The sequence below is a fragment of the Eulemur rufifrons genome, chromosome 30, assembly GCF_041146395.1.
Source record: "Eulemur rufifrons isolate Redbay chromosome 30, OSU_ERuf_1, whole genome shotgun sequence".
Classification (NCBI taxonomy): domain Eukaryota; kingdom Metazoa; phylum Chordata; class Mammalia; order Primates; family Lemuridae; genus Eulemur; species Eulemur rufifrons.
The window spans coordinates 23,043,345-23,066,522 of NC_091012.1; the positions used below are offsets into that span (position 1 = coordinate 23,043,345).

At 37.5% G+C, this 23,178-nt stretch overlaps 1 protein-coding gene across 2 annotated transcripts in view; it reads left to right on the forward strand.

Moving 5' to 3' along the window:
* The window catches only part of GABRA3 (gamma-aminobutyric acid type A receptor subunit alpha3), a 239,983-nt gene that overhangs the window by 112,702 nt on the left and 104,103 nt on the right, over positions 1-23,178 (forward strand). The gene's annotated exons all lie outside the window — the stretch shown is intronic.

The following is a 23,178-nucleotide window of genomic DNA, read 5'->3' on the forward strand; positions in this document are numbered from 1 at the left end:
TTCTGCAGGCCTTGATATCTTTTCTTCTTGTTTTTGTTTTTCGGTTAAGCAAAAAGCTCTTGTGCAGGTAGTTATCTTTTTTCCTTCCCCCTGTGGTATCACCTTCTCATTCTGTCTCACTTAAAAAGGGTTGCAAACTTCTTGTCCCCTCACTGCCTTCTGTCTTGGGCACTTTGTCATTTCACTTTCTGGTTTTTTGTTTGTTTGTTTTTGTTTTTGAGATAGAGTCTTGCTCTGTTGCCCAGGCTAGAGTGCTGTGACATCAGCCTAGCTCACAGCATCCTCAAACTCCTGGGCTCAAGCGATCCTCCTGCCTCAGCCTCCCGAGTAGCTGGGACTACAGGCATGTGCCACCATGCCCGGCTCATTTTTTTCTATATATATTTTTACTTGCCCAGATAATTTCTTTGTATTTTTAGTAGAGACAGGGTCTCGCTCTTGCTCAGGCTGGTCTAGAACTCCTGAGCTCAAGTGATCCTCCCGCCTCAGCCTCCCAGAGTACTAGGATTATAGGTGTGAGCCACCGTGCCCGGCCTCACTTTCTGAACTGTGTAGGTTGGCAGTGTTTTCAATCAGCAAGCACACTGCTTTTGACTAGTTCCTATTCACCATGCTCAACTTCCTTCAAGAACTCTGGCAGCCCTGATCTCAAATTTTGTATAAAATTTTGATCTCTTATTGCTTTTACCGTACCTCCCGTTTGTGAAAATGTCTCCCATCTGACTATCATCCTTTGGCCTCATGCTTTATTCTGCTGCCTTCTTTCTCTTTTTTGAGTCATTCATCTTTCTCTTACTCTGTTTGGAGGGCTGCAGTGTTCATCATAGGGGCCTCCCTATGGTTTTCCCTTCCCATCTAGTAGAAATGCCATCTGCATTAGAAGCCCAGCTATGGCTTCATTCAGGCTATGCCCTTAGCCTAGCATGCTCTTACAACTCTCTACCATTCAAGATCATATTCTTTCTTCAAGATCTAACTCAATACCATTTCCACCATAAAGTCTTCCAGCATGGGCTGGAAGACCTTAATTCTTTTTTTTTTTTTTCCTTCCCAAATAACTTTTTTTTTTTAATTTCATCTTATTGTTATGGGGGATACAGAATTGCAGGTTACATACGTTGCCCATGTACCGCCTTTCCCCCCAAGTCAGAGCTCCAGGCGTGTCTGTTCCCCAGGTAGTGCGCTTTGCACCCATCATGTAGGTATATATCCCTCCCTTCCCCACCCCCCCTTCCCGAGTCAGCACCTTCAAGTGTTACCATTCCCCAAACGGTGTGCAATGCACTCATTGTGTAGGCATACCCCCATTCCCTCTCCCACCCCCCACCTCAGTCTGATATGCGATTGGTGTTGTTCACAGATGTGTATTTAGGTGATGTTCAGGGAAACCAATTTTCTGGTGAGTACATGTGATGCTTGTTTTTCCATTCTTGGGATACTTCACTTAATATAATGGGTTCCAACTCTCTCCAGGAGAACCATAGAGATGTCGTATCTTCATTATTTCTTATAGCTGAGTAATATTCCATGGTATACATATACCACAGCTTACTAATCCAATCATGTATTGATGGGCATTTGGGTTGTTTCCACATCTTTGCTATTGTGAATTGTGCTGCTATAAACATTCGGGTACAGGTGTCTTTGTTACAGAATGACCTTTTTTCCTTTGGGTATATGCCCAATAATGGGATTGCTGGGTCAAATGGCAGGTCTACTTGAATCTGTTTAAGATACCTCCATAATGCTTTCCACAGGGGTTGCACTAGTTTGCAGTCCCACCAGCAGTGTAGGAGTGTTCCTGTCTCTCCACATCCACGCCAACATGTGTTGTTTTGGGGTTTTTTGATAAAGGCCATTCTCATTGGGGTTAAGTGATATCTCATTGTGGTTTTGATTTGCATTTCTCTGATGATTAGGGATGTTGAGCATTTTTTCATATGTTTGTTAGCCATTCTTATATCTTCTTTCGAGAAGTTTCTATTCATGTCATTTGCCCACTTTTTGATAGGGTTGCTTGATTTTTTCTTGCTGATTTTCCTGAGTTCTAAATAGATTCTTGTTATCAGTCCTTTATCTGATGTGTAGTATGCAAAAATTTTTTCCCATTCTGTAGGTGGTCTGTTTATTCTCTGGACTGTTTCTTTGGCTGTGCAGAAGCTTTTTAATTTAATCATGTCCCATTCATTTATTTTTGTTGCTGCTGTGATTGCCTTGGGGGTCTTCCTCATAAATTCTTTGCCTAGGCCAATGTCTGTAAGAGTCTTTCCTACATTTTCTTCTAGAATTCTGATTGTATCACGCCTAAGGTTTAAGTCTGTTATCCAGCGTTATTTGATTTTTGTGAGAGCTGAAAGCTGTGGGTCCTGTTTCAGTCTTCTACAAGTGGCTAACCAATTCTCCCAGCACCATTTATTGAATAGGGATTCTTGTCCCCAGAGTATATTCTTTCCTGCTTTGTCAAAAATTAGGTGACTATATGAGGATGGTTCTATATTTGGATTTTCTGTTGTGTTCCACTGGTCTGTGTCCCTGCACTTGTGCCAGTACCAGGCTGTTTTAAGAATCACGACCTTGTAGTATAGTTTGAGGTCTGGCAAATTAATACCTCCCATTTTGTTTTTGTTGCTTAAAATTGCTTTTGCTATATGGGGTCTTCTTTGATTCCATACAAAGTGTATAATTATTTTCTCTACGTCTGTGAAGAATGATGTTGGTAATTTAATAGGGATTGCATTGAATCTGTAGATCACTTTGGGTAGTATAGACATTTTAACAATGTTGATTCTTCTGATCCACGAGCATGGTATATTTTTCCATCTATTTGCAAGTTCTGCTATTTCTTTTCTCAGTGTTTCATAGTTTTCCTTAATTCTTAACTTTATTTCAGCTCATTCTAGCTGAATGGCCTCAAGAAAGTCACTTGACCTCTCTGAGCCTCCATGTCCTTCCTTTGGCTACAAAATGGGGATAATCAGCATACCCTTGAGCTTCTCAGGAAACTTGACTCATCTTCCAAATTCAAGTCATTAACAAATTGTATTGGCACTGCCATCAAAACATCCCAGAATCTGACCAGTTCCCACCACCTCTACTGCTATCATCTTGGTCTGAGCCACCATAATCTGTCAACTGAATTTTTGCAGGAGCTTCTTCTTGCTCAAATGACACTTTCTCAATGAGGCCTTTTCTGACAATCTTATTTAAAATTTTGTATCCCATTCTCAGTTTATTCCTTCCTTATTGCATCTATTACTTTCTAATTATTTATACTTGTTCTGCTTTCCCCCCACCCCCCACTTGAATGCAAGATTTAGGAAGTTGGGTGTTTTTGACTATTTGGTTCAGTGTTAAATTGCCAAACACTGCCTAGCCCATAGTAGGTTCTCAATATATGTTTAATGAGTAAATACTTACCTTACAGATTTATCATGAAAATCATATGAATAATATATATGAGAGTACTTCATAACATTAAGTATGATAAACATGAGTTATCAATTCCCTCAGTTATAATTGGCCATTTCCTATTCAAAGCTCATTTCTCTGTTGGTAGGATACCTATATCACTTCTTACTTTTTGTGAGCTTAGTTATTTAGGTATCTGTATCATGATTTCTCTCTGTCTCGACAAAGTGACATCCCAGGGACTCAAAGTTAGGCTGGAATTCTTGGTGTCTGAGCTGAGTGGAGAATGACTAGATTATGGACTTCAGAATGTGTAGATAAGAAATCTATGAAAGAAAATGTTCGAGTGAAAATGAAAAGTGAGAGCCCAAGCAATCCAACTTCTGCCAACTATGCAGAGAGTGAGGGACCAGTTACCAAGCAATAGTATGGAAACCATAATGACAGAGCAAGAAAAGTAGATTTGCTGAGTGAGAAAATAAGGGTAAAAAGTAGAACCTGGTGAGTTTTCTGAGGCATTTTCACCAAGCCACACAGAAATACTATATATTACCTTTGGCTTTGCCTGTGGGAGCTACTAACAGTTCTGAGCTGGTCCAGATATCAGGATACCACATCTCTGACACTCTTTCCATAGGCAGAATAAAAGCATTGTTTCCCTGGGGTCACTAAGTGGAAGACTTGCACAATCTCTGGAACATTCTGAAGGTGGGATAAATAGTGCCATTATGGCTTTTTGGGGCCTAACCCCTAATCCCAGAACTGGCCAAGGTATTGTATGTTCAACTTCTTTAAAATATACTCCACTTTTCTGGATTATCCCAACTCATCCCTGAGGAAAGATTGGATTTGGAAGAAACCAGTAAAAGACAGAAAATGCCTACAAGATACTGCTATAATCAGAAGACAACTAGACTGATGATTACTGTTATTTTGAAGGGAGCACAGGAATTAATGGCCATGCAGCTTTGAACATTAGGCTCAAATTTGAGTTAATATTCAAATGTATTGAGAGAAGGGCCAAGTGTCATCTTGTCCTCTCCCAAGGTCCAGTACTGGCCAATGTATTCCTTATCCAAAAGCCTGATTCACCAGATATAATGAGATCCTTCTGGGCAACCTGGTTAATTGAGGGAATGATCAACCACCAGGGTATCACTTGCAGTTTTTAGGAAATTGTGGAGGTAGAAGCTGATGTTTCTATGGAAAGAAGTATTCCATCTAGAGGAATGGAGCAAATTGTTTCATAACAATTATTCGGTGGCAAGGTAAATGAATCAGTGGCACTATCACTGAGAGGTAAAGCAGTATTGAGATTATTAAAGGACCCAGTTTATATGCTCAAAACCCAGAGGGAAGTGTGGACAGAAATGAAGTATCTTTTCTATTCATGGAGGTAGAAGAGGACTTTGACAAATAGGATTAGAGTAAATAGCGATGAGTATTGTCTTACCCTCATTAGAATGAGAAATAAGAGATTAAAATCCAAGGTAATAATGCTCAGGGGATTTTGAGGGTTAGAGAGTGTTGCAATAACCTTTCAGGCCATGTAAGTGTCATAGATAATGATACAACATAGGATGATAGTTCTGGTTTGGGGCCAGTGAAAAGTCTGTTAAAGCCATACTCATTGTTATAAATGAGATTAGTTGACTTACTAGAGTAGCATTGTGGAATACCTATACATAGACTTTCTCTTTCAAAATATACATTGATTGACAGTTCTCAAAATTCTATGCCTCCAAGTACTGTCTTGAATAGAAACCTGAATATCTAGTAGATTCCACTGTGGATTGGCATGCCTCTTATGCTTGCCAGACCACTTAGAGCAAGCATGCAGGGTTAGACAACCACATTTTTTTGCCTAGATTACATTCTCTGTCTTATTATCTTCAAGCTTTCAGGAGTGGACATCAGGGAGTTTTTCAGTGGAGAAAAGTGAAAAGTGAATCATGCATTAGTAGTATTGGTCCAACCTAAGTACTGCTGGGTATATTTAATTGCCTGGGAATGGAAAACTCTCACATCAGAACTACTGACACTTTGTTCAACATCATACTGATGCTGTGACAGATAAGATGTGGCTCAGAAATTCCATTTCAAAACTAGCCTATATGTATTTCCTGGGATTGGCCCAGAAAAGATGCTGACATAAGCAGTAAAAAATAACCTAGATCAGGTATTCAAGGGATTTCAGGTTGGAAATGACAAACAAGCAGCTGTTCAAGTAGACTATTGAATCACTGTTCAAGAGGCATTTTTAAAATATGGAATTTATCAAGGCTGGAAAATAGTTGGGATATTACATAGATTTTGGTAAACATACTCCTGCTGATGAAAACCTATCTGGAAAACCACTTTCCAATCATCCTTATCCTATATGTATAAGACGGTAAGTACATAGAAGTCCAGTTTGGTTGAGGAGTTAGCTTGAGTTGCTCAGCTCTCTGAATTGCTCAGAGAGATAAGATAGCATAAGTGTTAGCAGAAATGGAGTTACCTCCACATTTAAGCATGAAACTTCTCATCAAGTAGGTGGAAGAATATTGGACCCTTGGCCATAAGTGGAGATTAGATAACTGGAGAGGCCCTTAGCTTCAGGAGTGAAGAAGTATATCTGCTTGTCAGGAAGTTGAACCTCAGATGCCAAAACTACTGCATATTCATGATGGAAATGAGGAAATGAGAGGTAAGGGAATGCAGAATGCAAGTTCTCTGCTTCAAATATCTTAAGACAACTTCATTAATGGTATATAGGTCTGGACCCCATTGTAGTAGGATAACAGGCAGAGCTGGCCTATCATGGGAACAAAATAATGTTGGCAGCAGAAGCCCAAAGTAAAGTAGAGAAGTATAGGTCTTCCAGTACCTGCAGCTGGAAAAGATCAGGACTAAGAAGAAATGTAGACATCAAATGACAGATAATAGCATCTTCCTAACATTGTTGTTGTTTTCTTTGGTCATCTCTTCATCTCCTAATGGTTATGGCTATCAGCAATGTCTACCAGGGAGGTAGCCTTAGGTCTGGTGGGGAGAAGTTTTAGTCAATGAAACCTCTTGATATTCCTGAGTCTATCATTGATGTTATCTGAGTCAAAACTCCATACTCAAGATATTATACTATGAATGCCACTGGAATGGAAAATACCCTTTCGATATACAGAATAGGTTATGGCATAATGTAGGGAATAGATGTTAATCCAGTTGTATAGGTAGTACTACCATGGACTTGTCTTTCATGGAAAAAAAATGGCTTCTTTATCTGAAGTATAGTTATAAGTGACCCATTTGGAAGTATACTTACTGTGATTATGTTAGCAGCTGGTGGGTCTAGATGTAATGTAGGTGTCCTGGTGTCTTTGGTTGTGGCCAGGTTAATGAGTCAATCTGAGTGAGCTGCCAGTCATGCTTTTGACCTCATGATATCTCCCTTTTCTGGGATTCATTCCAGCCTGAGCAAGGAGCTTGAGTCTGATGGCCACATGTTCCCTGCTGGAATCTTAAATAGTGTTAATGGTTATCTTTCCGGGTAAGGCTATCAACCATGCTTAGTGCTTCTTTGAAGACTAGAAATGGGTCTCAGCTGACCAACCCACCTATCCAACCTTAAACCTCTCCCAACCTTAAGCACAAACACATGTAAACAGTCTGCACTGTTCCTCTGTGAATTTAAAGCTCAAGTGCTTCTGATTCAAATATGACTAAAAGGGAAAGGGCATGGTATTAGTATTACCAGTACATTTCTCAGGAAGTTGCAACAGCAGAAATGGCAATAGATAGCAGTGGTGCTGATGGCAAATATTGGAGCCCAAATCTCCAGTTTCATTCCCAAAAATTACATCCAGGTCATTTCTAGCTGGAGTGTGGACAAAGCAAGGCTAAGCACAGAGATACTGGAAATAGCACCTACTTAACAACCTGAGAGAACTTACAGCTGGTATCTGGGCTGAGCACAGACTGGGGAAGACCTGGCTTGTAAGCTGCAGAATGTGGAGTCTATAGATACCAGATTTGAGAGCCAAATAGTACAACTTAAGCACTCATATAAAGAGACTGACTGTAAAGGCAGAGACAAGTTATAAGGAAACAGGATGCAAAGCAAACTCATCAGACAGGGCTAACTGAGAGATGTTTTGAGACGCTGGGAACTAGGAGGGAGTTAACATCTTAGAGAAGTGATTCACAAACTTTGTTGATCATCAAAATCATCTAGAAGGCTTGCAGAAATCTAGATTCCTGGGTTCCACGTAGACCACCAAATCAGTATTTCTGGGAGTATAGCCCTCAATCTATGTTTTTAAAAAATAAAATAAATAATTACCCCTCCCCTGGAAGTCCTGACCCTCCCCACACAAATAAATAAAACTTCTGAGAGTTTCTAATGAATCCACACAAGATCGATAATTTTTCCTTCTCCAAATATTTTGAAAATTTCAGAAGATGTTGAGAAAGGTACAAGAAAATTCTACTATAATGGATATGATAGAACTGGTAATAACTAGCATTTGAATAGCACTTTGCAATTTTAAAATACTTTTTCACATCTGGCATCTTATATGTAATTTAATTCTCACAATATGCCTGTGAGGGCAAGTATTGATATCCCCATTTCACAGAGACAGAACTAAGACTAAAATGATTGAGGGAAATTAGCCAAAAAAGAGTAGTCTTTGGTTCTCCTGGAGAGAGTTGGAACTCATTCTATTAAGTAAAGTATCCCAAGAATGGAAAAATAAGCACCACATGTACTCACCAGCAAACTGGTTTCCCTGAGTGCACATTTGGGAATAACACCAATTGGGTATCGGACAGAGGTCGGGGCTGGGGGCGCACTGCCTGGGGAATGGACATGCTTGAAGTTCTGACTGGGGGGGATGGGGTGGAGGGAGAGGTTGGGTGCATACCTACATGATGAGTGCGATGTGCACTGTCTAGGGAATGGACACACTTGAAGCTCAGACTCGGGGGGATGGAGAGGCATGGGCAATATATATAACCTGAACTTTTGTACCCCCATAATGAGCTGAAAAATAAATAAATAAATAAAAATTTAAAAAAATTAAAAAAAAAAGAAATTATTTTTAAAGTTTATAAAAAAAAAAGAGTAGAGTCAGATTGAATCTCAGGACTACTGGTTCTAAATACAGGCTTCTTTATACCATATCTGTGAGGTACAAAGAGGAAAAGAGTGAAATAAGAATGAGTGAACAGCATACTCTTACAGAAAGTTCCAGTCTGCCAATATGTAAATATAAAGGTTTGGTGAGAGATGATATGTTTTCTAACAAAGGGTACCGAAACAGGGCAGAGCCATTTCAAAGCTGGAGTTGGCAAGAGTGGGGCACTATAGGTGTATGGCAACTTTTAGAGGATGGTTTCTCATAAGAAAATTAAAAGAGCAGGTATTGGCTAATATTGATGTGAGGGGAAAATATGAGAGATTTCTGGTTTAACACTGAGGTTAGGGAAGGGCAGCTTGGCAGACAGTGTATTTTGAAAATAAAATTCTTCCTAACAGGCTCAAAAGAATAGGAAACTGTAACAAAGGCATCAGAGGGAAAACCACTCATTTTGAGTTGCAAAGTGGAGATGTCTGATTCTGGGCAGGAAGCTTGGGTTCTGCTCAGTTCAGCCAGACTCACCACATTAACTCATTTCATGGCAAAACGGAATGAGACCACATCTCACATGCAACACATTAACCTACAGTCATTGCAAAGGAGCCTCTATTGGAGATTTCTGAGGGAAATAAAGAATTCTATTTGCTGAAAGATACCTATTACTGCCATTAAGTTGAAAGAGAACCACATTTTAAACACTGAATGAACATGCTTGTACATATCTTTTTGTGCATGTACAAATTTCTGTTGAATATAGACCTATCAGTGGAACGGGTGAGTCATAGGGTATACACATCTAATCTTTAGCAGACATTGCACAATTCCTCTGCAAAATGGTGATGCTAGTTTTCACCTGCCCCCCCATTCCCTGGCAGTGTGCGAGTGCTCTTTGTATCACTTCTTTGTCAACACTTAGTACTATCATGCATCTAGATTTTTGCCAGGTTATGGCTGTGAGATGGTACCTCCTTTTGATTTGCATTTCCCTAATTATCTAGTGATTTTGGACATCTTATGTTCATTAGGTGTTCAAATTCCTTCTTTCATAAATTTCTTTTCCTATTTAAGGTTTTTAATACACTTACAATTAATATTTATATGTGGTATGAAGTACGAATGTATGTTTTACACATGGATAACCTGTGGTCCCAGTGCATTTTTTATTAGTCTATTATTTTCTCTCTAGTATATAATATGATGCCTGTCCTATCATATATCAAGCTTCCATATATGCATGGAATAGTTTTTGGGTATACTTTTTTGCATCATTGGTTTTGAAGTATAGGCTTATTTGAATGGGAATCTTTGTGCTTGTTTTCACTTTTAGATTTAATTTTAGTTAAATTTTGTAATTTTGAAGAATGAATGTATAACTCATGCACAGTATAATTTGCTGTTTGTGGTATACAATCATATAACTACTAAGACAATGAAGATATAGAGCAGTTCCATTGAATGGAAAAATTCCATCATGCTTGTTTGTTGTTATTCACTTTCCTTACCGCTAGCCCCTGGAAAGTGGCAAGCTCTGATCTATTTTCTGTCTTTATGATTTTACCCCCAAAATATCATATAGATGGAATAATACAGTATATAGATTTTTGTGTCTGGCTTCTTTCACTTAGTGATATGCATTTAAAATTCATCCATGTTTTTGCATCTGTCAGTAGTTAATTACTTTTTATTAAATAGTGTTCCATTGTATGTATATATTATAGTTCAAAGATGCAGTTAGTTGAAGGAAATTTGGGATATTTGCAGTTTTAGGTGATTATGAATAAAGACATCAACATTCATAATGGAGTTTTTTGTGTGACATAGGTTACATTTATCTTGGGTAAATAATTAGGGGTATGAGTATTGAGTTGTATGGTAAGGGTATGTTTAACTTCATAAAAAGTTATTAAACTATATTTCAAGGTGGGCATACCATTTTGCATTACTGCAGTAATGAATGAGAATTCTGGTTGCTCCACATTCTCGCAAGCACTTGGTATTATGCATTTTAAAAAAATATATATAACTCTTCCAATAAGCTACTAATGTTATCATGTTGTGGTTATAATTTGCATTTCCTGCTTACATATTTTACATGCTTATTTTCTACCTGTATATTTTCTTTGTTGAATTATCTGTTCAAATCTTTTGCAATTTTTTGTAAGGCTGTTTGATTTCTTATAATAAAATTTTGAAAGTTATTTACATATCTTGGATACAAGTACATTTTTAGAAATGGGATATGAAAATATTTCTCCCAACATTTGAATTGTCTTTTTATTCTTTTAATGGTTTTTTTGAAAAAGAGAAGTTTTTAATTTTGATGAAGATTAACCCAACAACTTGTTCTATATTTTATAATGTTTGTGTTATATCTAAGAAAGTCTTTGCTTAACCCAAAGTCATAAATATTTTCCCTTATTTTTTTCTTCTAAAAGTTTTATAGTCTTAGGTCTATCATCTATTATCAGTTAATTTTTATATATAGTGTGTAGTAGGGATTGGAGTTAATGTTTTGCCATATGACTGTCTAATCGTTCCAGCACAATTCATTGAAAAAAATATCCTTTCTATACTGCATTATCATTATGGTTGAAAATCACTTGACCATAATGTGGGGGCATATTTTTGAATTCTTTATTCTGTTGCATTGATCTATGTATCTATCTTTTCACCAATACCACACTGTTTTGATTGGTATACTTTTGTAGTAAATCTTGAAACACTGAAATCCTATGGAATCCTCCAAATTAAGAACACATTTTAAAAATTCATTTTGGCAATTTTAGTTCCTTTGCATTTCCGTATAAATTTTAGAATCAACTTGTGGATTTCTACCCAAAACAAAACAAAGAAAAGAACAACCAAAAAACTGTTGGATTTTATTTGGGATTGTCTTCAATCTATAGATCTATTTAGGGAGAATTGACTCTGCCTTAGCTTTCATTTAGTCTTTGCAGGAAGTGTGAAGGTAATTCAGAGGTGAAAGCATAGGGTCTTCTCAAGCCTTTTCTGAGCACGTTTCCATCCCTGGACATGTGCATGGCTTTATCAATTACATGGTATATGTGGGAGCTTTTTAAAAAGTCTTATTCACGCAAGTATCTCCTTTTCCAACTCTTTTCTTCACAGGATTTTCAGTCTATTGCTTGTCCTGTTATCCCTACTCTCAGGGTGCCATGACCAATACTTTTACTTTATTTGCAGGAAATGGCTTTATTACTATAGTATTTTATGACAATTTTTTTAATGATTGATGAAAAAGGCTCTGAAGTAACAAGTTTAAGATTTATTACATCAAGAATCATATTATTTACCAATATTTTATGAATATCTGCAAGTTATGGTATTTTTATTTTTTACACATTCCACCTCAAAATACACAAACATGTATGCACACACACAAATATAACCTTGTCTGACACTTCGGTTTTATTGAAACAGCAGAATTTATGCAAGTAATTTTTTTCAAGGAAAGAATTTTTGCAAAATGAGTCTGCAGAGGATCAATAATAATTTAAAATATCTGCCTCAATAAGGCTTAAAATTAAATTTTATTTACATCCAAGTAATCTACTAATTATAAAGCTTTTGGTACATATCACTGCTAGAAGTAAATTACTCAAGGGCTAAGATTTTTATGTTCCTTGCTCACAATGATACCAAGTGCCCCAAAATTATTTGGCAAGTAATAAGCATGAAATTAATAGTTATATTTCTATTTAGTACCATAATGTGCCAATAGCTATATATTTTGTTATTTTTACAACATTATATTTGAGAACTGTGTGGTACTCAATTATGTGGGCACATTCCAAGTTATTTAACCAATTTCCATTATTGGACATTTGGTTGTTTCTAATATTTGATTATTACAAATAACACATTGGTAAACATCCTTTACATATATCTTTCTACACATTCTTTTTTTGTTGTCAAAGTATTAAGGGAGCCGGGCACGGTGGCTCACGCCTGTAATCCTAGCACTCTGAGAGGCCAAGGCGGGCGGATTGTTTGAGCTCAGGAGTTCGAGACCAGCCTGAGCAAGAATGAGACCCCGTCTCTACTAAAAATAGAAAGAAATTATCTGGACAACTAAAAAATATATAGAGAAAAAATTAGCTGGGCATGGTGGCACATGCCTGTAGTCCCAGCTACTCGGGAGGCTGAGGCAGGAGGATCGCTTGAGCCCAGGAGTTTGAGGTTGCTGTGAGCTAGGCTGACGCCATGGCACTCTAATCCGGGCAACAGAGCGAGACTCTGTCTCAAAAAATATATATATATATTAAGGGAGTACAAATGTTTCTGTTACATGGATACCTTTTGTGATGTTTAGGTTGGGGCGTTTAGTGTGGCCATCACCCAAATAGTGTTCATTGTACTCGATAGGTAAGTTTTTACCCCTCCACCCTTCTTGATTTCCAATAATCTTTACATCTTTTTGTGTCCATGTATGCCCATTGATTAGCTTCCAATTATTAGAGAGTACGTGTGGTGTTTCTTTTTCCATTCCTGAGATACTTCACTTAGGATAATGATCTCTAGTTCCATCCAGGTTGTTGCAAAATACATTAATTCAGTCCTTTTTATAGCTGAATAGTACTCCATGGTATACATATAATCACATTTTGTTAATCTACTCATGAATTGATGGGCACTTGGGTTGATTCCACATCTTTGCAATTGTGAATTGTGCTGCAATAAACATTCAAGTGCAGGTGTCTTTTTGATAAAATGATTTCTTTTCCTTTGGGTATATATCCAGTATTGAGATTGTTGGATCAAATAGTAGGTCTACATTTGTTTCTTTGAGGACTCTCCATACTGTTTTCCATAGAGGTTATACTAATTTGCAGTCCCACCAATAGTGTATAAGTGTTCCTTTCTGCATCCACACCAGCATCTATTGTTTTTGGACTTTTTATTAATGGCCATTCTGACAGGGGTAAGGTGATATCTCATTGTGGTTTTCATTTGCTTTTCCCTGATGATTAGTGATGCTGAGCATTTTTTCATATGTTTATTGGTCATTTGTCTATCTTTTCTTTTGAAAAACTTCTATTCATGTCTTTTGCCCACTTTTTAATGGGGTTGTTTGTTTTTTTCTTGCTGATTTGTTTGAGTTCAAGAGTTCAAGACTTTTACTTTTAAAATGCTTTTGGCAAATGTATCTCAGTAGCAGCCCCAGTGCTGGGAATGCTCTGAGTTGGGTTAAACAGAAGGAAGCCATTGCATTATCTCCTTAGGGAGCTGCCATTCATGTTGGAAGACTAAATCACAATTCTTTGAGAATAAGGTTTGTATTCCTCCCTCCAGCACTATTAACCTATACCCTGAGTGCGAAGATGGGAGCTGCCATGGATCAGAGGGGTAGAGGGGATGGCAAATGGTAGGTGGGCGAGGTAAAATACTACAGTGCTCTTTTTCTTCAATAGAGAAGCTTTTTTTTTCTTTCATTTCAGTTGCCTTGGTTGTTGTAAGTTTTTTATTAAATCCTAGAGTTCTAGGAAAGATGATTCTGACAGTTTTTCCAAGCTTATGAGTTGTTTTTGTGAAGGGATGGTGGACAAGAAAAACTGCCAGCCAGAGTGTCTCTGCAAGAAAGATAGATTTTAGATGAAAATGAAAAAAATGAAATCCAGGAATTCCTTACTCTGCCAATTTTGGTGACATCCCTCCTCTGTTTTCTTCAGAATATTTTCTTTTTTCTTTTTGCTTTCTGGTCAATCTTCCTAGAATTTTATTAATCTTTTGATTTTTCCAAAACCCACTTTTTTATTTTTATATATTTATTTTATTTTTAATTACCAATGGAGTAGATTTCTTGGTGACAAATTCTTTTAGTCTTCTTATTCTGAGAATGTCTATTTTTACTTCATTTCTGAAACATATTTTTTGCTAGATATAAAATGCTGAGGTTGATGATTGTTTTCTTTAAGCATACTAAAGATTCTGTTCCCCTGTCTTATTTCTTCCGTGATTTATGATGATATATCTTCAGTCTTTCAAATCATTGCTCCCCTTCATAGAATATGTTCTTTTTTAATAGCTTCTTGTAAGATCTTTCTTTACTTTGGTATTTAGCAGTTTAATTATACGTCTAGGCATGATGTTCTTTTAATCTTTCTGTATTATGTCTGCTAACCTTCTTGATTCTGTAAATTTATGTATTCCAGCAAACTTGGGAAGTTTCTGAGCACAGTTTGTTCAAAAAAATTTTTTTTTTGCATTAATCTCTTTCCCCTCTCCTTCTGGATCGCCAGTGCTCTCTGTGTCTTTAGAATTTATCATATTGTACAGCAGGGCTGATTTTTTTCTAGTCATTTTTCTTGTTGTTCTTCACATTGGAAAATTTCTTTCAATATCCTTTCAAGTTCACTGACTTTTTCCTTGGTCATCTTCATTCTGCTATTGATCCTATCCAGTGAATCTTTTATTTTGGTAATTGCATTTTTCATTTCAAAAATTTTAAATTGGTTATTTTATATTTTATAATTTCCCTACTGAGACTTTGATCTTTCCAGTCATTTCAAATGTTTTCATTTATTTCATGGAATATAGTTAGAATAACTACTTTAGTCTTGACTGATACTCCCAACATCTGGGTCATCTTGCAGTTGACATTTATTGATTGTCTTTTCCCTCAAGGATTGTTAACATTTTCCTGATTCTTTCTAAGTGGTAATGCTGGATTGTATCAAGGACATTTTGAATATTATGTTATGTTATAGTCTGGGCCCTCATATAATATTCTGGAGAATGTTGATGTTTTTCTTCTTTGTTTTAGCAGGTAATCAGCTCAGTTCAGTCCACAAGGTCTGCCTTACCTCCGATGGGTGGTAGTCCCCATCTTTTCCAGATTTCAATGCCTTTACTATGCTGCACTGGGTTTATCTTGCACATCTACCACTTAGGAGACTATCCACTTAGAAGACTATCCACCTAGGACTATGTTTTGGAGCATTGTTTAAGTCTAAGTTTATAGTTAAACTAGCAAAGTCTTTGCTATGCAGCCTTGGGTCTGTCCCATATTTGTACTACTCAGGGATTAGTCTGAAATTTAGGCAGTGATTTAAATCATAAAATAGCTCTCAAAGCTTTTGATATGCTGCCTTGGATTTGGCCCATGCATATGCACCTCAAGGGTGAGCCTATGATTTATGGAATTTCATACACAGAATTAGTGGAACATATTCTTTAACCCTCTGCACTCTGGGATACCCCCACACTCTCTGGCCTACAGAAACCCTTTTCCCTATTTTTCCAGAAAGACAGATGAGGTTTTCATCAGTTTTAGCCACCTGTGCCACAGTCCCACTTTACAGCTTTGCTTTTGGAACAAACCCATGAGAGAAAAAAAACAATAGGAAACTTATTCCTCTATGGGATGCTTCCCCAAATTTTAACTTTACTCCATAATTCACCTGATCTTACTTACTTCTCAGAGTCCATGATAGTTGCTCTTTATCCTTTGTTCAGAAATTTTATTTATAATAAATGGGAGGGAAAGGCTATAATTCATTTCTCCATCATGCCAGAAACGAGTTCAGTTTTGTTTTAATTTTAGTTTTTCAACTTCATTTTATTCTTTTCAGGTGGTTTTGTAGTTTTTTTTTACCCTTATTCATATTCCAAGCTGGACTTATAGTAGTATTTTGAAGTTTCTTCAAATACAACAATGCCCACAAACTCAAACAGTCATACCCCAGGCATCAGTTAGTTCAGCTTCACTTTTTCTAGCTTCTTTTCAAGGAGATGCCCAGCTCTGCCCCACAAGCACTCAGCCTGCTTCCAGTCTCCTCTTTTGTACAGAACAATTTTGGTCCCTTTTACTTTACTTTTTATTTCAGACCCAGAGTTCTGGCTTCAGCATTGCTTATTCCTTTTTTATCTGTTCCATGATAAATTTTCATATTTTATTTAAATCAACTATATCTTTTATATTTTACCTATCATATTGTGTGTTTTGACCAGAGGGGTTATATTGAAATGTGAAGTTACCTATGCCATCTTACCAGGATGTCCAAAACATTTCTTAAGAATGACAATATATCTGCCTCAGGTAGTCTCATCTAATCTATTATGGCCTTGGAAACTATGCTATTTTTAATATTGGAATAATAACATAATCAACTCCCTATTTTATACATAAGGAAACTAAGGCATAGTTAACTTGAGGTAGGACCAGGACTAACCCAATCTTTATATCTTATACTAGTGATCTTTCCACTAATTTTATGTTTAGGCTAATCAAGAATCTGTAGGCTCTGGAAAAATACCATCACATTCCTATAACATTTTGGAATATTTCAACCATTTTAAAGATTTTATTGCTTCTCCCTTGGCTCTCAGCTTGTTCCGGCTCAAGGACATTGCTCTAGAGTGGAGAAGACGTGTGGTGAGCCTCCAAGTTATGTTTTGCTCATCATTTGAGCACTGCTTCAACTTCTCTGTCTAATTTTGTTATAATATCGCTTCAAGGAAATCCTATTAGCTCTTGGGAGTGGACTTTATTTGCAGTGAAGGGCTATGAACCACTGAAGAGACAGCTTTCTAATGTTTTTATTTCTGCCACACTTGTTACTGTTATTTCTTTCTATGTGGGTGGCTAGTGCCATACATCCGCCCATTTTCTCTGTAATTACAAATTCAAATATTTCCTTTGGTCTCTGGTCAACATCAGCTTTACAGGAAAGAGATGTCACCTGAAAGGTTTGAGGGAAAAGATACCCAAGGAAGGTGCTTCTATAAGCCTATATTAATGTCACTGAGAACATTAAGCACATCAACTGTTCCTGAGAAAAGTCATAAGTACTACTTGAGTTATCTTCTTCCCATGTACCAAAGCCTGGATATTCTTATTTTTTCTGTCTACTCCTTTACTACATTAGTATCTGTTTCTTATTTCTGCCATTGGGCTTGTCTCTTTACTTCTAATTTTGTGCTTCTGATCTACTCTGGCCTTGGAAAACAGATAACCAAAGATTCACAGAATATTATTTTTAAATAAACCATAAAGATTTCTGTTGAAACTCTTCATCATCTAAATAAGCAAACTGAAGCTCAGGGAGGTAAAAGTCTTATTCAAGATCATAGCGCTTGTCATTAACACTGTTAGGGTCTGTACCAAGATCTTCCAAAATCAGATTCAGTACTGTTTCTACTAAATTCTGGGGAAGTATTGGGTTAACTAACCATTAATAGGTATAGGGAAAAAGCAAAGGGAAAGGTTGTAGGAAGAAAAAATATAGAGTGAGTGAAAAACAAATGAAACCATTTGAATTGACCATGGAAATATGTGTTGGTGCTTTACAATTTAAGTATTAAATTCCAGGTTGAGGAATGGGATAATGATAAAGGAGGTGGAATGCTGAGGGTGATAGCACAAAAAGAATATCTATGTTTTTGTGGGACCAGTGAATGTAATACAGTGATCTGTATGGTTTCTACTGCCCACGAACTGTATATGACTTGGGGCTGAAAGGTTAAGTTTGGGACCTCATTAAGACTGAAATAACTAAGAATTTTGGGGAAAAAAATCAGTGAACTTTGTTCTATACTACCTTTGTGAGACTAAAGAGTCTAGCAACAGTAGAACAGTAGTGATGTCAACAAGAACCCACAGTGGTTAAGTTGGTGGTGATTGTGGTCTCTTAAATCTTATGGCATTTCTTCCTGGTGCTGTGTTATAAACATATGTTGTGTACACTCCTCCACTTAAAGTCCAGCGGGAAAGCATCTGGCTTTTAGAGTTTTACTGCATATTCCAGGTAACAGACACTAGGTGAAGTAGTATAAATAAGCAAAATGCTAGACCCCACTCCTACAAAATGTCAAAAGTTATGAGGTTTGCCCAAATAACCTACAAAAGTGGGCGTGAGTCAATTGCAGAGCTTACATTGGAGCTCAGGACTTCTGACACAGTCTTTTGTAATTTCTGCTTCCCTAAACTACCTGTTTGTGATTCTTCCAGAGAGTTTATCTGTGATTAATACTATTGTGGGAGAGTGGGAGGGGGATTCAATGAGTACTTATATTAATCGTATCTCAGTCCTCAAAGATTGTCAAAGACAAATGGAAAGACCATTAACATGAGAACAAAGCACTCTAGCTCTTAGATTGCAGGAGCTTGTCCGTAAGTCATTGCACCCCCCTCCCTAAGTCCATGTAGCTAGCAGACCCAGATAACTAGTCAGATGGGAGCTCCATTTCCAGGAACCCAGTCCCTCTTCAAGATGAAAAGTGTATGCAACAATGAGCACTTATTCTACAAAATTCCCAGTGATCTGGAAGTGAGAAAACAGGAAAGTCGAGACTTTGTTGTCTTGGCCAAAGCTTCAATCCTCAAAACTTCGCTATTCTTATGATAGCATTTTAAGGGATTGAAGAGTCCATCATAGCCCATAAAGAGATAAAGGGGTATAGTTGGCTTTTGTTCATATCATTCATCTTGTGATAGTGTGTCTAATGGAATTGTGACAAACTTCTACCACAAAACATATTTCACAGGGCCAGGAACAAATCATATCTGAGCCCCAGGCAAATGAATGGGGGACAGTGAGGGTGCTCAAAACCATGTCAAAAGAGGGAAGATAGTCAAAGGAATTTGGGACATTTAGTCTGTAAAGGAAGAGGGGCAGACTTGGGGGTACAAGGATAAGTTTCTTTAAATCTCCGAAGGTCTTTAAATCTCAAAAGGAATAGGAAGCAGACTTTGTTCTGTGGGTCCAAAGGGTAGTGCTAAGACCAAAGTGGATGTGTGTGCTGGGGTGGAACAGCTAGAGTTGCGAAACCTATAGAGACTTGTTTCTGCTCTATGGAGACAATTCAAGGTATCTTGAGCATGTATTTAAAGTTAAACCAAAAAATACAGTTTATTATGGGCAACATACTCAACATAAATACAGTGACCACTTGCTGCTTGGCTTATCTTTACTCTTTCAGATCAGCAGGAAGCAGAAATGATGCAGAGCTTGGTTAATGAGCTCCCCACCAATGCAAGTCCCATTGAGGGTTAAGGATGTGTGTGCTCATGTCTATGTGCACATAATGCATATATGCAGAGCACTTCAGGACCACTCAAACACTTCCAATACTGCAGTAAATTTTCAAAAGGAAAAGATAATTTTATTCACACTTTGTTTTAGATGATAACATTGGAAAGAAATTAAATCTCCAAAGCAAATGAAGAAAGAGCCAAGGAGCATCTATAAATAATTGCAAAATAAAAAAGAAAAACCCCTCTTATCTTTCATTAATTAATAGTTCACATTTGTCTCTATTAAGAAGGCTGCGAACAGAAGCTAGACTCAGTGATTTGTGGCCCTCACCAATTTTAGTTTAATTCACTGGTCTTTGCATTTAGTTAAATGAAATAGCTAATTCTTAATCATTCCTTCACACAGTAGAACTTAAGTGGTGGGTGGATACTATCTTCTACACTGGAGACCCAGGACCTTAGACTTTCTGTGTGAGTTCTTTCCACCTGTCCTTATGGGTGGCTCATGCAGTCTAGGCTTTGAAATAGTATTAAGCAGCAGCAGCAGTTAACATATTCTGAATATTGAATCTGTTCTAATTACTGGTCTAAATACCATCTCCTTATATCCTCAGGGAAATTCTGAGGTAGGTGCTATCATTATTTCAATTTGCCAGATAAAGAAACAGATACAGAGGAGTTAAGTAACAAAAGGCACAGGAAGAGCAGTGGCAGAGCCTAAATCCAAACCCAGTTAGTCATGTTTTTAACCACTGTACCATCCTTCTGCAGGGTATTCCTCTCTGTGCTGTCAATACCTTGCCCCCAGGCAGCTGGATTTCCTAGCCAAAAATTAGGACTAGCCATCCTAGTGCCATCCCAGCATAGTGGTCACTGTGTAGAACACTGAAGTGATATCAAATATCCCTGTGGCATTAGAAACTGAGTTATGTTGGGGAGCAGGAGGACGAGGAAGAGGCAATGTTGATGGAAGACTTTCCTTGGTTACTTTACAGTTGAGATTGCCATCAAGACATCCTACCCATTAACTCTCTAGTCCCACTGTACCCATCGATTTTGTTACTTCACTGTCTCTTCTCCTTTTCTGCAGGCTATTGTAAGTCTGCACGACTATCTTACAATCTTACAATTACACTCATGTAGAAAGTTGTTCTATGTCTGAAATGTCCTGTTTGGAATACTGGATTCAAATATAATTGTGATCTGTTACATTAATGACTTTATTTTGTTTTATGTACTTGGGGGTAGGGCAATTAGAGATTATTATGCCACATAGTAGGTATATAGGCATTTACTTCTTCAGCCAATGAGCCTGGCAGTGTATGTGGAGCTTTTAGGGGGCATATTCTGGGTTCTGAAGTTTTGCCTCTTCTCCTTCAAGTACAGAAATAGCTGCCAGGGAATCCTGTGCTCTAGATGAGAGCCCAGCTATTTAAAACACAGCTCCAGTTTCAGAGACATGTTATTTGCTGATTAAGCTTGGAAGTAAATTGTGTCTTTTGGTAAATTGATTATAGTGTTGATTATTAAATGGTACTCATAGTGTCTTCTGAAAATGGAATGTTTGTGGATGAGTGCAGTGGCCTTGAGTATAGTGAACACATCAGTACCTGAGTAAGGGCAGAGTATATTAAGCCTAAGGGATGGTTCTGGAAAGTAGGAAATCAACAAGATCTAAAGTACATTTGGGCCAGAACCCAGGACTGGATGAGCATAGCTTAATATGGTACAGATGGAGTAAATATGTTCCCTAACTCTTCCTGAGAGAAAAGAAATTGTACTATATAGTGCAGTAACCTGCTCCATTATACACATACATCAAGTCTCACATGAGCTTTACTGCTGTTAGTTGTGTTAGTAGTTTACTCAACTGGAGTCAGGTATGTTGGGCTGGAGTGGGACTTCTTTGATATATTGTAATGAGGAAATGTTTGGTAGGCTGGAATGGATTTTAGTAGGCTGGAGGAGGCTGCTTTTTTCTTTGGCTTATGCTAGGTTGAGGGATGTTAGAGTGGGTGGGCTAGCTGGGCTGCAATGGGGTAAACAGCTGATAGAAGCAGGAAAAGAGAAACTCAATTGTGGAATAACTTCACTTCTTTGGGTGTCTGCTGTGGTCTGAACGTTTGTGTTTCTCCAAAATTCATAGGTTGAAATTCAATCCTCATTGTGGCAGTACTTAATTAAGCTAAAAAGCTTCTGCACAGCAAAAGAAATAATCAATCGAGTGAACAGACAACCTGCAGAATGGGATAAAATATTTGCAAACTATGCAACCAACAAGGGACTTAAATCCAGAATTTACAAGGAATTCAAACAACTTCATAACAATAAGTGTAATCTCATTAAAAAGTGGGCAAAGGCCATGAATAAACATTTTTGAAAAAAATACATACAAATGGCCAGTAAGCATATGAAAAAAGTGCTCAACATCACTAACCATCAGAGAAATGCAAATTAAAACCACATTGAGATGTCATCTTATACCAGTCAGAATGGCTATTCCTGAAAAGTAAAAAAACAGCAGATGTAGATGAGGATGCAGAGAAAAGGGAGCACTTATATACTGTGGTAGGAATGTAAATTAGTACAACCTCTATGGAAAACAGTATGGAGATTTCCTTAAAACCTAAAAATAGAACTACCATTTCAATCCAGCAATTCTACTACTGAGTATCTACCCAAAAGAAAAGAAATCAGTATATCAAAAAGATGCCAGGACTCTTCATAATAGCAAAAAATATGGAATCAACTTAAGTGTCCATCAACAGATGACTGGACAAAGACAATGTGGATTATATATACGATGGAATACTATTAAGCCATAAAAAAGAATGAAATAATGTCTTTTGCAGCACATGAATGTAACTGGAGGTCATTATGTTAAGTGAAATAAGCCAGGCACAAAAAGACAAATACTGCAGATTCTCACTTATAAGTGGGAGCTAAATAATTCATACACATGGATGAAGAGTGTGGAATGATAGACACTGGAGATTTAGAAGGATGGGAGTTTGGGAGGAGGTGAGTGATGAGAAATTACTTAATGGGTACAGTGTACATTATTCAGATCACGGATACAATAAAAGCCTAGACTTCACCACTACACAATATATCCGTGTAACAAAATTGCACTTGTACCCTTTAAACTTATACAAAAAAAGGAGAGATGGGGCCTTAGGAGGTAATTAGGCCATCAGGGCTCTGCCCTCATGAATAGTATTAGTGCCTTTATAAAAGAGGCTTAAGCAAGTTCTCTAGCCCCTTCCACCGTGTGAGGACACAGAAGGCTCCATCTGTGACAAACAGGCCCTCACTGGACATCAGATCTGCTGGCACCTTGATCTTGGGCTTCCTATCCTCCGGAACTGTGAGCAATGAATTTTTGTTGTTTATAAATGATCCAGTCTAAGTTATTTTGTTATAACAGCCTGAATGGACTAAGACAGTGTCATTTTCCAATTTGGCAAATATGTGATAAGATTAATCCATTCTTACAAAAAATGTTTAGTGAGCACCATCTGAGTAACAAGCACTTCAGAAGCTCTTGGGTGAGGTGGGAAGGTAGACAAGAAAAGAGATTGTTGCAATAAAGGAAAATGAATGCAGAGAGTGTATTGAGTGATATCAGTTATCTCCAAATCTCAGTTGCTTAAC